The sequence below is a fragment of the Aulonocara stuartgranti genome, assembly GCF_965226115.1.
Source record: "Aulonocara stuartgranti genome assembly, chromosome: 23".
Classification (NCBI taxonomy): domain Eukaryota; kingdom Metazoa; phylum Chordata; class Actinopteri; order Cichliformes; family Cichlidae; genus Aulonocara; species Aulonocara stuartgranti.
Genome location: NC_138958.1, coordinates 12,659,792 through 12,675,687, shown reverse-complemented (window position 1 = coordinate 12,675,687; position 15,896 = coordinate 12,659,792). Strand labels below are relative to the sequence as shown.

At 40.0% G+C, this 15,896-nt stretch overlaps 1 protein-coding gene across 1 annotated transcript in view; it reads right to left on the bottom strand.

Annotated features, from left to right (window-relative positions):
- The window catches only part of cyfip1 (cytoplasmic FMR1 interacting protein 1), a 40,709-nt gene extending 30,071 nt beyond the window's left edge, over nucleotides 1-10,638 (bottom strand). The window contains exon 1 of the mRNA XM_082525586.1: nucleotides 10,408-10,638. The gene's annotated coding sequence lies outside the window, so the exon portion shown is untranslated. The remainder of the gene's footprint in view (nucleotides 1-10,407) is intronic.
- Between the last annotated feature and the right edge of the window lie 5,258 nt (nucleotides 10,639-15,896).

Here is a 15,896-nt window from a genome sequence, read left to right as displayed (position 1 = left end):
CAGTTCCATTCAATTTTATTTATACAGTGCCAAATAATAACAACAGTTGCCTTAAGGCGCTTTATGTTGTAAGCTAGAACCTACAATAACACAATCATATGACCCCCTATGAGCAAGCACTTTGGCGAAAGTGGGAAAGAAAAACTCCCTTTTAACAGGAAGAAACCTCCTCACCCATCTGACCACAGGACTGTGTTTCATGAGCGCAATAGTGTGCCACATGTCCCAGTTATTTTTTTAAATACATCATCAATGACTGCACTGGCTGCTCATTTCTTTAAAGATATTTTTTTATTGTTTGACCGTTTGCTTTCTGACAAACTCTGGTTCGTCAGAGCCCGTTTCCTTTTTAAAACTTTTACAGACGTATTTAGTGTCTAATTTAGTGCTTTCTGAGAAATGTTTTTGATTTTTTATACTTTGAGCTTATTTCTGTGTTGTTCCCAAAACCTTCAAGTGTATAATTATATTTCATTTATTCTGCTGATGCCTCTCGAGTTTTGCGTGTCACTTTAATCGATTCTATAATTTGAATTCATTCTATAATTTATTTTTGAAAGATTTTAGGCTTATTTTAATTCTATTATTGTGTATTTAGTGTTTTTGTGATGCATCCTGATGCTGCATGTGGTCAACAGATTTAGTTTAAAAGTGGACAGATGAGCTGTATTAGGAGTAGAGCTGGGCGATAGAACGATAACGATATGTATCGCGATATAACTTTTACTCGATAGAGAAATTAAGCTATCGCGATAGACCTCGTCGCTCTTGTCCTCTTAAAAAAAAAAAAAAAAAAAAAAAAAAAAAAGATCAGCCAATCCAAATTAAGTAGCGCAGAGCCGAACCAATCACAGCCGCAGCGTCACGTCGCGTGACTTGTTACGTACAGCACAAGTGCCAAGCCGCACGTGTGTTTGTTTGGGAAGCAGCCAGCGGGTAATGGAGGAAATGAGCGTGACCGAAGAGAAAACAGATGATGGTTCCAACGCCGGAGAGATTGTCGAACGGAAGAGCCATAGAAGTTCCGTAGTGTGAAGGTATTTCGGCTATTTCAAGTCTGACAAAAAACAGAGTAGCGTGCACTGTAAATTGTGCCGAAAGCAAGTCTGGAAATACAATAAACTGGTGCATGCGTCACACTGTGCGCCACGTTATTGTTTCGGTGAAATGAATTTCTACAATACTGTTAATTCTACTCTCTGCAGTGTTTAAATGCTTACATATACACACAGTTACTGTCCGTCCACACATACGACTCGGTTCTGCTTCTATGCCCCAGCTTTGTTTACTTTTTCCCACTGAGGCTTCTAGACTTCTGATTGGCCAACATTTCTGCACGGTTAGGAATCTAGCGCCACCTGCTGCTTTGGCATGTTCATAGCAGCGTTTTCCTTCATTTCTGCCTTTATGTGTGGACGGGATTATTTTTTAAAACGAAAACGGAAAATCTCCGTTTTCAAAAATACCCGTGTACGTGTGGACGTAGCCTCAGTCTCTGACTGGAAGCGCTAATTCGTCATTCGGCTTTTGTCAGACTAAAGTAACTGTTAAAACTGTTTGAAAAGCTCAGCTATACAACAAGGAGAGATTGAGAATTTCCTTTTAGTTCTCAGTTTATTTGATATTGACAAAAGTTAGTCAGTTTTGTCTGTTCTTCTGTAAAACAAACTAAGATTTATTTTTAGAATTAATATTTTGTTTCTAAGTGGAATTGACAATTTAGTTTGTTTCGTTTGTTCTATTTTGAAACTTAAACGCTTTAGCGGCTGCCTTTTGTGTAGTTTGCAATATTTGCCTTTATTTATCTGAAAAAGTCTCATGTTCCTTAAGTACATCTACCCTGTTGAACTTATTATGGGAAATAAATATTTAAAAACAAGCTGCTGATTATTTCACATTTTACTTGTGAGCAACGGCACATTTAAATCTTACAAATATAGTTATTTGGCTTATATCGTGATAGATATCGTTATCGCCTGAAATGAAAAAAACATATCGTGATATGAAAAAATCTCATATTGCCCAGCTCTAATTAGGAGGTGTTTGGTATGCTCTGCTTTGCTTTGCATTCTCACTGCTGCTGACTGTCTAACGTCACTGATACCCAACAATCAAAAGACCTTTTGCAATCAGAACTGACAGCGAGTCCAACAATTCACACCAACTGACCACCAAAACAAAAGCTCAGCGGTCACAGCGTGTGCGGGATCACCGAAGGGGTCACCGAGCTGCTGATCAGCAGATGGAAACATACAGTGGGGGAAAAAAATACGCAACTAAATAGATTTTTAAAAGTCTGCATCAGCATAAAAATCAGCCGATTCTTTGTGTACGGCAACTTGACTGCGTTTCTTTATGCCATCCAAAAGTTTACTTTCATTCGATGAATACTTTCCAGGTTACACGCCTCAGAGCATCTGCACATGAAACTTTCAGGGCTGAAAAACTAATTTAAGCTCCATTAGAAACTGCAGCCAAATTAATTTTAAACCCACTCCAAGAGTCACAATCTAAACACTAAATCTGGTTTTAGTTCCGCATGTTTTTCCCCTCTAACCACCTCAGAGTATGATGGGATGTGTTATCACCATCATCATCATCATCATCATTTCAAAAGGTAAACCTTCAAGCCCAACATCACAAATGTTCCATATTTTATTGATTTTAGATGTAATGACACCCCCACCCAAAACAAATCATTTAAAATTAAAGGCTGAAAGTATCATCAGGATTTATGAAATGACTGTTTGGGTGGTGATTTGGGAAATAACTGTCAGCTGGGGTGGTTCGTCTAAATCTGTAAACTGTTCTGGTGAGCTGGAGCCACGGCCCCACCCGTATGACTCATGGGATATTTGGTGGTTGATGCTAAGAAAAGAACATTTAATCATGGCTTCAGTGTTGTCATCCAACACCGAAGAACAATAGAAGCTCATTAATCTTAATACAGTCAGATACACAAAATTATAAAACAACTGTGTCAGAGTTATCATCTCCTTTGGTGTCATTTATTGAATTTGATGTTTGAAGTCTAAAGAAACAAGACATATTCACAATTTATTCAATTAAAAGGCCTCAGCAGCATATGGAAGAACCATAACAACCGTGCACCTCTTCCTCATGCTGATCACTAACTTGGTCACCATACCAATAAACGACACCAAACACGTGTCGGTAGCAGAATGAGCTGTTTAGCATTGGCACAGCCCACTTAACTCTGCTGCTCAACCCACAAATGAATTTTCAAACAACATATATTCTTAGTTTTTGTGATAAGCTTATATTCATCATCAAATGCATACCAAAGACCTGGATGGTGGAACACAAGCTAAGGCATGCACTCCATAGTGATATCTATAGAACATGTGCAGCTGCTCTTCTGATGCACATACACAAATAGTTGCTTGGCACTGTTTAGACTTCCTCACATTAATGAGACTGCATAAAAAGTTTCACAACAAAACAAAACAAAAAAAAGTGTCTCTTTGAAAACATTTCACCTCCACTTTTTAAAAAATGTTTAACTATACAATAGCTTTGCATAATTCACAGATCTCTCTCTCCCCCCCCCCCCAAAAAAAAAATCCTCTTTTATCTCAGTGGAGCCTCAGTGAGTGAAACAAACCGTTTGAGCTCCCCTTCCTTCCCAGAACTGGACTGCCGCTAGTCTGGTTTTGGTGAGTTTGGAATCCCCGTCTTTAAACTAGCTTTATTGTGACTGGATGCCTCTGACAAATAATTTGAGTAGCAGGAAAGTGGAACTTCTGATCCTTAGATTACCACATTAAACATATCAGCTCTCTCTGACATCACAGAGATCCAAAAAGTAGAGCAAAATGTGATAAATTGGGTGCTCAGAGCAGTCAGGGATTACTGTCCAAACACTGAGCTCATCATTAGAAACTTCTGCCATGGGAAGAGGAAGAGGCAGACAGTTACAGTCTAGATGGTGACACGTTGTCTTTTCTTAAGAAATCTGAGACGACAAAATGACTGAGGTTTGTGACATTATTGCAGTTCTTATTAAAAAATAACTGCTTTCAACATAGAACAAAATATCTGTAAGGCTGACTTTTGCAATAGCCAGCAGTCAGAGTTTGAATTCATATTGACTGACAGCATTGATTTTCATTGATTGCACTGCAATCTCACAGTCATTTTTTAATATCAGAGCCAACCAACGCAAAAATGCAGTCCTGTTACTTTAGCTACACTGAGGTGGAGCACAAGAAATACATTTCTATGCAACTTGTGCTCTTATTAAATGTTTTCTTGACCTGGGAGTAAAAATAGATTTGGCTCGTTGCAAAACAGTTTTACAAAAAAACAGAAGGAAGTCAGCTGGGAATAAATGCAAAGAGCTGATGATTTATAAATTAGCCAAACAAAGATGAACTGCCAACAGTTAAGTAAGCACCATTACAGACTACAGATCAGTCATCAAAAACTGGCAAAACAGGGAAGTATAAACCACAGAGAGAGCATGTGATGCGTGGTCGACTTCAGTACGGGGGAAGAACTCCTAATTTACCCTCATGTCCACTAAAATCGAAAGTAACCAATAAAAAAGGAGATGCAAATTTCAACAAAGATCTTTTTTTTTTTTTAACTGAAAAACTGCTGCAGAGGGAAAAAAGATGTAAGCACAAAGAACAACTGCTGCTGAGTCTGCTGATCAGCTTTAACTCAGGAGGGAAACCATGTCCTGTATGTAAGAAAAAAGGAACCTTGACTTCAGTGCACAGTTCCTGTTAACATGTCTAGAGTTATGTCCTCATACAAGCGTTATTTTAGCCTGTTAGTTTGTGAGCTGTTGCACACACTCCTGAAGCTGCACACCATGTGTCTGCAGGCGTAACAGCGCAATGAGAAGATTAAAACCACCATCAAGCTTGTGGCCGAGGTGCGCTAGACAGACGCAAACGCAAGCTAAACATCAGCCGAGCAATTATCATAAACGAGAAAAGAATCAAGAAAGAAACAAGAGGTACAATCTGGCAAAGTGCTGATCCCAAAGAAAACTGCCTGTATGTTTGAAGGGCAAAGAGCAACTGTAGGTGGGCTGTGCATGAAATTATAAAAATTCACCGGACTTCCTACAGCGTCACCGCAGTTTTTTCAACTCTCTAACCTCCGAGGTCACAAAGAGGGGATATCCCTAATACGATCATCTCCCTCCCACTCACCAGCTCTTTAAACCTTCTGCTTGTGAGAGGCAGCCAATCAGAATAAAGTTATCTTGGGGGAGGGGGGGCTAACGGCTCATTTTACACAGAGACTGAGATTAATGCTAAATTATCAGATAAAGGAGGATTATTTTGAGCTGTGAATCAACCAAAGCCACTCTAGGAGATGCCAACATAAAAATTTAGAGGTGGAATTAGAAGAAAAGAAAAGTGGAAGTATGTGTTTTTCCTGTAAAATGACCTTTTAATGTTATTTTCTGCAAACAGCAGCTGTGCAGCCTTCTTTTTTAAAAGAAGGAAGCATCAGTTTCTCTGACTGTATGCTTGGCACTGCTGGAGTGTAATTGTCACACGTCACATAAAAAGATAAAAACACTTTAAACAAAGAGCAGCGGATCACACTCTCAGAGGATTTTCACATCAGCACGCAGGGAGGAAGCCACATACGCTTCATATTCCTCTCAAGTGAAAAAACAAACAGATGTAAATCTAAACCCTGCACAACATCAGGCTCACATGTGTTTCCAAACATGGCAACCAGGCAACACAACACAGCTGCGTCGACTAACGCCATTCGCTGGGTGCATGAAACAGTACCAGCCTGAAGGAAGTCAGAGATGTTTTTCATGACAGAGGTGTGAAAACAGTTTTGCACTTTCTTATTTGCAGGTGACAACACAAAGCTTTTGGTTATCAGTGCAGAATCAATCTGGCAGTCGAATTAGCTGATCCATCCGTCCAAGCAGCAGGGGCGGATCTACTGTGGGGCCAGCAGATAATCGCTTGCCACCCAAAGTGCCACCCTCATTTTGCACATGACAATGTTGTTTATTACAATAAGCTAACATTAACCCTTTGAGCCTAGCTACAATTAACAATGAATATAAATGATAAAACTAAATATATTGCATACTGCCCCCCTTAAAAATGGGAAACAGCTTTGTTTCTTGTTGTCAGTAGCAACCGATCGTGCAGATTTCTGATATTTTGTGTAAACGTAAGCATGTAACAATGTAATTATTTCTAATAAAAGATGGTGAAACTTAAGTTAGACTTGTGTTTCTAACTGGTCCACCTCATGTTGTGTAGCTTTCTGGATTTTATACTTACTGGGCTACATAGTAACCTAAAAATTTGCATTTTTTAATGTAACTGACGTGTTTAATTATTGGGGCTAAAGCCAATATAAAAGTTACAGGCTAGGTTTATATGAAACACATGTATATGTGTATTTTAACCACATATTAAAGAATCTAACATTTTCATATGTGTAACAAAAAAAAAGGGCTTTGATTTTGCCACCCCATCTGATTTCCATACCACCCTCAGAAAATTTCTCCAGATCCGCCCCTGAAAATCATCTTTGAAATATCCTCGCTGCACGACACCTACAACATCATCCCGACCCAAACACGGCGATCCTCGTGTCTGTGCAGGCTGGATCGTGTTTGTCTTCTGTATTTTATTTTCTGATTTCCTGATAACCTGCTTTTTGTTTGACTTACAGAACTTTGCAAAAATCGCGAGTTAATCTTGATTCTTGAGTAGTGTCATTATGATAAGTTATTATGACTAAGGAAAATACTTGTTACCATTTCTATACCACAGGGTAAAAACATTAAAAGATAAATAAATTAGAAGGCCTTTCTAACCCTAACCCCCTGGCCAAATGGTACAATAATCGTCATTTTTGGGTACAAAGGTAATCGACTACAGCAATCTGTAAAACACAGTGGTGATAGCGATGTTACAGAAAAGTCCCATCACATTATGATCCACGACGGAGCATCTGGAAAGTATCTAATTTGCAACGGCTTCATCAATTATCCCAAACACACTACCCTATGCAGCGAAAGCATACCTGGATAGAAAAAACACAAGGGAACACTATCAGTCATGAATGGGCCTTCCCAGAGCTCAGACCTCAACATCACTGAAGCAGTGTGGGATCATCCTGACAGATAACAGAACAAAAGGCAGAAACATCCAAAGAAGAGCTTTGAATGTCCTTCAAGAAGCCTGGAGAACTATTCCTGAAGATCCTCACAGAGAGCTGCTCAGAGACTTAAGACTCTGCTGAAGGATAAAGACGCTCAAACCAAAACTTGACTTCCAAGCTCATTAGAATTACACAAACTACGTTTTTACCTTATATATTGTATTTACATCTATGGTTTTCACACATTTCACTGCCCCCATTTCCAGTTTTACCAGAATGAAGGTCAAGCCTCAAACTGCAAACCCTACTTACTTGTTTACTTTTACAAGCAAAAGATGGAGAGATTTTTTTCATAAAGGTGATTCTGTCTTAAGAGGGCCAACAGATTCACATCTGCAGAAGTTAACAGATATAAAACACAGAAGCCTCTCAGCCGCTTCCTGCTATGTTACAGTGTGAACAGTTTGCTATAATCTATTACCTGAGGTTTATTATTTAAAGGCTTACAGGATCACAAAAATAAAATAAAATGGCAGCTTCTACCAAAACAACATTAGATGTAGTCTAACTCACACTATCTTGCCTCATCACCAGCCCTCCCTCCCGCTTGCCTTCCTTCCTTCCTTCCGCCACATCTTCCAGCACACACTGATAAGTAAAGCACTTCATAAAAAGAGTAATAACAAAGCTGTGACAAACAGGGCAGTTCTTTCTCCTTACAAATCCTAACAGCACCCCCCAATGTTTTAATATTCCCAGTAAAGCCCTTTCAATGGCTTTAGAAAGGTGCTCTGTTATATGAAGTTCATCCCACAATACACACATATCCAGTCATCCACCCATTCACACACTGGTGATAGCAAGCTACATTGTAGCCACAGCCACCCTGGGGCGCACTGACAGAGGCGAGGCTGCCAGACTCTGGCAGAGACACAGACCTCTGACCACCACCAGTAGGCAACGGGTGAAGTGTCTTGCCCAAGGACACAACGACCGAGACTGTCCAAGCCGGGGCTCGAACCGGCAACCTTCCGATTACAAGGCGAACTCCCAACTCTTGAGCCACGATCGCCCCCACGATCTGGCTCTCTTGCACAGCATGTCTTTTATCCTGTCTTCCTTCTCTCACCTCAACCGGTCGCAGCAGATGGCCGCCCCTCCCCGAGTCTGGTTCTACCGAAGGTTTCTTCCTTTTAAAAGGGAGTTTTTCCTTCCCGCTGTCGCCAAAGTGCTTGCTCATATGGCGTCATTTGATCGTTGGGTTTTTTTCTGTGTTTTATTATAGGGTCTACCTTACAATATAATAAGTGCCTTGAGGCAACTGTTGTTGTGATTTGGCGCTGTATAAGTGAAATTTAATTGAAATAGATCTGAAAATTACTGTACGATTATATGAACTTTCTATAGAAAGTATTTAAATATAGATATAATTTCTATATAATAACCGATGTCCTGTAACCGATGCCCTGTTAGAATGCCAGGGTTTTGTGATGTAAAACAATGACAACAAGATACATCACTTCAGGACCTTTTCCACCATTAATGTGACCTTTAACCTGTACAATTCAACAAAAAAAAAAAAAAAAAAAAACACCACACAAAACAAAACACACACATAAGGAAAAAAAAAAAAAGAGTGAGAAACTTCAATAATAACCTAACGGCATAAATACGAGGATCCTTAAACAGGAACTGTGTTGGGCAACTGATTTTATTGCAGAATTCAGCGCATTTTCTTCAGGTCCCTCCACAGAAGAGCATGACACTGCCTCCCCCGTGCTTCACCATAGGTATGCTGTTCTGTGGTCATGTGCAGTGTTGCTTTTGAACCAAACAAACCATCTGGAATCATATTTTCATCAGTTTTTAGTTGTTGGTGAAGTCACTGTTGTGTCATGTTTTTTTCAGGTATTGATGACCATCTGAGAGCAGCAAAAAATTGATTTTAAATCAGAGTCAATGTCCTCTGACTATTTGGCATTAATCTGAATGTGCTTGGTTAATTATCCCCACCCATATCCACATTTATAGGTGGGTGCACACACTTATGCAAACATATTATTTTAGTTTTTCTACTTTTATCTCCACCCCCAAAAAAGGTTTCAGTTTGTTTTTCTGTTGAATTGTGTAGGTTAATGATCACATGTAGGGTTCTGAAGTGATTCATCTGGTGTCATCCTCTATGATGCGGTTTTTATATCTACTTTATCTCAGGCATGGTGCAAACGAGCGCTTTGTTTTTGCTTATTGGTTGCTTCTTTTGAATAAAATAGAAGCTCAAACAGGAAGGAGGGCCTGACACTGCAGAGTATTAAAATATGTAATATAGTTTATAGCTTAGAATGATTTTTTAGCAAGTATTTATATTTTATGCTGTCTTATAGAAATAAATATCAAGTTAAAAAAATATTTTTGTTTATTTTGTTGTCTGATAAAAAATTCAACAAAATTAGAAATTTGAGTAAAGTTGAACTCACTGTCTCTGCAGAATGTAAACTGTACATCAACTGTAGATCAAACTCCAGCATCAGTTTGAGCAACCGAGACATCATTTCTCTTTCAACACATGAACACAGCAGTGAGTGTCAGCACAGTTGGGGGGTATATTCTGGAACTTTCAACTTTAGTCTCCAAACGCCGAATAAACCAAAATACCTAACTAAAACGCGTTCAAAGGATGACTGAGTTGATTTACTGGACCGTGAATGCAGCATCAGGACACAGGGGAATACAGATAGTTCTTGAACACACCTCTCCTGACTGTAATTCCCAAAGGAAAAAACAGAAGAAGAAAAAGTCGAGAAAAACCCCAAATGTTAAGCCTCACGTTTTAAACTCGGCGGTTTTTAGTTTGAAAGTGAAAAACTTTGACCGTTTTAAATCTCTGACCCCGGCTCTCACTCCCGGTGCCTCTCTCTGAAGTCCAGGTGTTACTTTTATCAAGTAAAATTAACTCGTCGGTAATGAAACGCGATGACAGTGTGTGATTAAAGCGGTTCTTTGGTGTGAGGCTGTCCTGCCTCCAACAGGACTCTGCGGTAAAAATGGCTCTTCGTGCCGTGGCCTGAGATTAGTCACAGCTCGGGCCTCGAGCAGGAAAACGGCTCTGCGACAAGCTGTTCACCTCCTTAGAGCTGATTATCTTTAGATCCGAGCCTGTTTTTACCGCATGGAGCCCCAACAAGGAGGAAACTGCCGAACCGAAGCGGCACAACTTTTTCTTTTTCCAGCCGTGGGCGAGTTAGCTGGAAACCAACTCTGCGATCAATCGTTTCTACTCACCCGGAGTTGTTGGTTTGCAGGGAAAACTTGTGCCTTTATAACCCGACTACAGCGCCATAAAGCTGGGAAGTTATCCCTCTCGCGACCCTGGAAGTCCCGACTTTGGACGGCTTTAATCCAAGAATCGCGTCCTGCCCTCGGTCCGTGTTATTATCATGGGCGGGGGACAGAAGCAGAGCTGGGAGTTCCTGTCCCTGAAACAGGGAAACTCAACAGGAAACTGAAAGAGCTGCCGTGCTGGACTCCTCCGCTAGGGCCGAAACTCCGAGGATAAAAGGTGCAGTCGGAGGAATGTGCCGTAGAAGTCTGTCAAAGTATGGAGGGCGGTTAGTGCCACAAGACACAGCCAACAAGAATCTGCTCGAAGTATGGTGGGTGGTTAGTACTCCAAGGCGGAGTCGATATCAATCTGTCAAAAGTAGATGGAAAAAGTGTTTGTGTAAATGGGTGAATAATACACGTTGAATAAAATGCTTTGAGTGCTCAGGCAGAGTAGAAAAGCGCAGCATAAGGACTTTTTCCGTTTATGGAGAGTAGTTATTACCACAAGATACAAACAAGAAGAACCTGCCCAAAGTACGGAGAACAGTTAGTTCCAACAGAACGAAGCCCGTGGAATGCTGTAAGAGCCTGCTCCATGTATGGGGGTTAGTTGGTGCCACAAAATAAAGCCAACAAGAACCTTCCCCAGTAGGAAGTTTTTGTGACTTTTTACGGAATCAAACTCAAAGTAATGTAAGTACTTCCAAGCTTTAGCTCTTCTGGACTCCATTTTATTATTATTCTGCAAATGGACACAATTGAAGTAGAATAAAATAAAATAAGCATAGGAGTTTGGCTGTGTATAGAGAGCGACTAGTGCCAAAAAATTATCACATTGTGGTAATATACCAAAAGAGCCTTGTGAAGAATGGAAACCAATTAAAAAGGTGGAACTTCAGAAATAAACTAGAATGCTCTGAACTCTTTAATGAACTTACCAAGAAGGTGAAGACTGACAGAGTGAGCCAATCCTGAGCATGACTTTCTTCAAAGCAGAAGGAGATCATGCTCCCGCTTTCTCACCCAAAGGAGGGAGCATGTTGATAAATTTGGCAGTGGTCATGTGAAACTAAAGTTTGACTGGCTCACGAACAGAATCACTAAATGTAACACAAGATCTGAATGCCTTCCAATAAAATATAATGTTCTCTCTCTCTCTCTAGGATTATATATCTGTAAAGGATTTCTGGATATCAGCCACTTCCTCTGCCTGCCGGTGGTACATACCGTGCATGGGCCTGTCCTTCCATGATGGTCCCTTAGGCTGTGCAAGGATGCCCCTGAGACAATCTAGCACATAACAGAAGGGTGCAAGATACTAGCAGGCAGAGCATAGATTGAATGCCATAATTAAGTTGCCCTGGAAGTCCTTAGGTCAAATGGGACACCCCCCTAGCGTGGTGGAGAGTGACCGAGCTAAGATCCTGTGGGACTTCAAGTTAAAGACAGACAACCTGGTGATGGCTAACTAACATGACTAGCAGAGGAAGAGGACCATAGTGATAGATGTAGCTATACTAAGTGACAGCAATATCATGAAGAAGGAACACAAAAACCTGGAGAAGTACCAAGGGCTGAGAGAAGAACTCAAGAAGATGTAGAGGGTGAAGGTAACAGTGGTCCCTGTGGTAATCGGAGTATTCGATGCAGTGATCCCCAAGCTAGGCAAGTGGCTCCAGCAGATCCCAGGAACAACATCAAATATCTCTGTCCAGAAGAGCGCAGTCCTAGGAACGGCTAAGCAACTGGGCAAGCTACCCTCAAGCTCCCAGGAGGACCTGAACTTGAAGGATAAAGACCGCCCAGAGGGGAATTTATTTTTAATATGTGTGTGTGTGTGTCTCTGCTGGATATTGCCTCTAGCCAGTATCAATAAAGACTGTTGGCAAATAATTTCATCAAACATTCATCTTACATAATTACTTTTTCTAAGGTTCAATTCCTAGTTAACTGTGTGGCCCTAATATTTACAGTTACTCACACAGTACAGTTGTGTGTTTTGAGCTAAGAGTGGACTTTTTGCCAAGTGTGAGGGACCAAGCAGCCAAGACATAGAGGACAGGAAAAAATGTCTTCAAAATGGGTTTTCTTCATTTTAAACCTCAAAAAAAGTTCAAAAGACAAAATTCAAAAATATAATTAGCGGGCCCATAAAAGAGGTCAACTAAATATAACTCTACAAAAAGTAATGTTCAGAAACTTAAAACAAAGTGGACACAACTTAACTCATAAACTGACCTAATTACAAAGACACAAGAGGGTAGCTTTTATAGTGGTTTGGCCAAACAATTTACACACAATAGGGGGGAAACAAAAACAAACACTAATACTAACTATGCACAGAATAACGTGAGTAAACCTAAAACACCCCTGTTCCTGATAAGCACGTGGTTGGTCCTGCTGAGCAGGCATTTTGTTCTGGGATTCCTCAGCCACGCCTTTTGCCCAAACAGGAAACAGCCACTGCCCAAAACCAGGTAACTCAAAGAAAGAGAAACATAATTAATATAACAGAAAACATTTTTAGAAAAACCACACAATGCTATTATGCTCATAATATCAGTGTTAGGTTTAAATAAAATGATTAATGAACTATATTAATGAAGAAAACTGTAAACCAAACTAATAAGTGAACAAATGGACTTGTTTTACCCATGTGTGGCTGATGCCATCACACCAGGTGAAGTGGTCTAATTTGCCAGATCTGTTTATTCACTTTTAAAATAATAATAATAATAATAATAATAATAATAATAATAATAATAATAATAGGGCAGCACGGTGGTTAGGACTGTTGCTGCACAGCAAGAAGGTCCTGAGTTCAATTCCAAAAATCAGGCCGGGGTCTTTCTGTGTGGAGTTTGCATGTTCTCCCCGTGTTTGCGTGGGTTCCCTCCGGGTACTCCGGCTTCCTCCCACCGTCCAAAGACATGCAGCTTGTGGGGATAGGTTAATTGGAAAAATCCAAATTGCCGTTAGGTGTGAATGTGCGAGTGAACGTGAGCGCCATTGTTTGTCTGTCCCTGTGTGTTGGCCCTGCGACAGACTGGCGACCTGTCCAGGGTGTGCCCCGCCTCTCGCCCTATGACAGTTGGGATAGGCTCCAGCGCCCCCCGCGACCCTGAAAAGGAGAAGCGGAAGCGAATGGATGGATGGATAATAATAATAATAATAATTTGTCCAATAATTTGTCCAGTGAAATGACGTTGTTAGTGTGAATGAGAGCGTCTCTCAGCATGGGCCCGAAAAAAGTTCTGTCAGCCGAGGAAGGAGACGATATTAAGAAGTCGCTGGAGTTTATGACAGAGGAGATTTCTACTGTCAAACTGCAGCAGAAAGCCATCCTGGACCTGGTCGAGGAAGTTAAGGCTCTCCGCATCCAGAACGCCGAGAAGGATCGGCGGCTGGCGTACCTGGAGAACAGAGTGGCGGATTTGGAGCAGTACACCCGGATGAACGATGTTATCATCACGGGGCTTCGCATCAAACCCCGGTCATACGCCCGGGCGGTCGCCACTGACAATGTAGGAGGGCCAGGAGAGGAAGATGTCAACTCCACGGAGCATCAAGTGGTTACCTTTCTACGGTCCAAAGGTGTGGAAGTGGATTATAACAACATTGAGGCTTGCCACCCTCTACCCCGAAAAAATGACAGTAACAAACCAGCCATCATTGTGAGATTTGCAAACAGAAAACAGAAAACAGCACTGTTAAAACAAGGAAGGAAACTGAAAGGATCCGATGTCTTCATGAACGAACATCTGATAAAAAGAAATGCGGACATTGCCAGGAAAGCACGTTACTTGAAGAAACAGGGAAAAATTCAAAATACATGGACCACCAACTGCAAAGTATTCATTAAACTCAATGGAACACCGGAACAAGCCAAAGTGTTGGTCATCAGAAATATGGAAGAGCTGGACAAATACTGAGGTCAACTTACTCTGGAGGTATGAATACACATGTGACGTGACACACAACACAACACATGGCACAGTCCAAAAGAACTTCATCTGCATCCGGCAACAATATCAACATGACTCATTGGAATTCTCTTTATGATAATCTGGAACTGAGAACATTTCGATACACAGACCATAATGTTCTAGACTTAGAAAAGGATATAGACCCGGAAAATAATTTCTTCTACAACATCAGCTGTAACTGCTGCTACTTCACTGATGAACAGTTTAAGCACACCATCAACACGGAAAATAAATTATCAATAATCCATTTTAATAGCAGAAGTCTGTATGCCAACTTCAACAATATAAAGGAATATCTAAATGAGTTGACAAATCCATTTGGAATTATTGCCATTTCTGAAACATGGATCAATGCGGAGAAAGGAATGGACTTTGGACTGGAGGGATATGAAGTGAATTTTGTAAATAGAAGGAACAAGAGTGGAGGGGGAGTAGCTGTGTATGTGGATAAAAACCTAAACTACAAGGTGGTAGAAAGTATGACAACTGTAATTGATAATTTACTAGAATGTATAACAATTGAAATTTATAAGGAAAAAGAAAAAAATGTAATAATTAGCTGTATATATAGAACACCTGGCTCTAGTATTCAAGTATTTAATGACTTCATAGAGGAAATATTCTCTAAAACAAATCAAAAAGTTATGTTTATCTGTGGTGATTTTAATATTGACCTGTTGAATCCAAAAAAGCATAAAATGACCGACGAATTCCTAAACACTATGTACAGTTTGAGTTTACATCCTAAAATAACCAGGCCTAGCAGAATTACACCACATTGTGCCACCTTACTTGACAATATTTTCACTAACAATATGGAAAACAACATTGTGAGCGGAATATTAATTAATGACATCAGTGATCACCTACCAGTTTTTGCAGTTTATGACACTAATTATAAGAAAAATCAGCATGAAGAACAACTGAGATACAGACGTGTAAGGACAGAAGAAACTATGACTGCATTTAAGAACGATCTATTAAATCAGGACTGGGACAAGGTGTACAAAGAAGCTGATATTGATATTGCATATGGCATATTTTTAAGAATATTCATGGAGTTGTACGATAAAAACTGTCCAACAATAAAATACAACAGAAAGCACAAATATTCAGATAGACCATGGCTCACTAAGGGTTTACAAAATGCATGTAAAAAGAAAAATACACTCTATAGGGAATACCTAAAACAAAGAACAAAAGAAGCTGAAAATAAATATAAAAAATACAAAAATAAGTTGACCAATATTATACGTGTATGTAGAAAGGAGTATTATAGTAAAATATTGAACAACAATAAACATAATATGAAAGGAATATGGGATGTTTTAAACGGTATCATTAAAAATAATTCTGGACAACAAAGTTATCCACAATACTTTATCGATAATGGCAATATTATGGAAAACACTGCTGATAAGGTCAACAGCTTTAATCATTATTTTGTAAATATTGGACCAA